A 1,120-nucleotide genomic window follows, 5' to 3' on the forward strand; every position below is an offset into this window, starting at 1 on the left:
CACTCTGTCTCTGGTGAATCCTCTCACCCTCTGCATCTCTGGCCTGTACCCCAGTTCTGTATGAATAAATAAATAAATCTTAAAAAAAAAACATTATATGGCATATGGTATAAATAGAACTATATCAATATAAAAACATTTTCAATTTCCCAGTAAAATTAGTACTACTAAGTTCAGAAGAGAATTTGCAATATTCATTCACTTTGACTTCCAAGGATACAAATGATATTTTATATACACACATGTGTGTATGTGTATATATATATGTATGTATGTACATAATATTTTACATGATGCCAAATCGTATCATGCCCTTCCATGAAATAAGATCTTTGAAACCTAAATCTGTTCCTAAGAACTTACTATCTTATAAGTAAACAAAATTTAAGTTAAATATTTGTAGTGCATTTGATGTCTTCAACACCAAGGATATGTTTGCACTAATAACCGATGTAATTTTTAAGTTTAAACAGTGTGTCATTATGAAATGCATTACAAAAACTTAGTGTGATATTTATTTCCTTTTTAGTTAATTGACACTTTACAGTGTTTACTTACCTAGTAACAAACTCTGTCCACTGTTGTTTAAATATTTTTTGATATCACATTGTTTCTAATACTATATAAATTCCACTGGTACAACTTCACACTTTGGTATATGTGTGTACCTCAATGCACCCTCCACATAGTTCTGGAGTCAAATTTTATTCACCAGTGTCAATTGACTCCCTGGGGCCCTTCGTCTCACTTCCTTTCCCTTTCCCTCTGGTAAATACCATATTTTTCTTAGAGCCTTAAGAGTTATTTTTGTTATATTTTGTTACTTTCATTTTGTTTATGGTCCATACATAATCCTTCAAGTTTTCATATGGCTTAATAGCTCACTTCTTTTTAGTTTAGATTAATATTCCATTGTCTGGATATGAATAATTTATTCATTGATTCATCTACTGAAGAGCATCTTTGTTGCTGGAGAAGCTTGGAAATTATCAGTAAAGCTGTTATAAATACCCAGGTGCAGGTTTTTATGTGGGCATAAGTTTTCAACTCACTTGAGCAAATACCAAGGGTGTGGTTGCTGGAATATTTCTCTATTATAGAAATGCCCAAACTATCTTCT

This window comes from Condylura cristata, unplaced genomic scaffold (genome assembly GCF_000260355.1).
Source record: "Condylura cristata isolate star-nosed mole 26May11 unplaced genomic scaffold, ConCri1.0 scaffold00003, whole genome shotgun sequence".
Taxonomy (NCBI): Eukaryota; Metazoa; Chordata; class Mammalia; order Eulipotyphla; family Talpidae; genus Condylura; species Condylura cristata.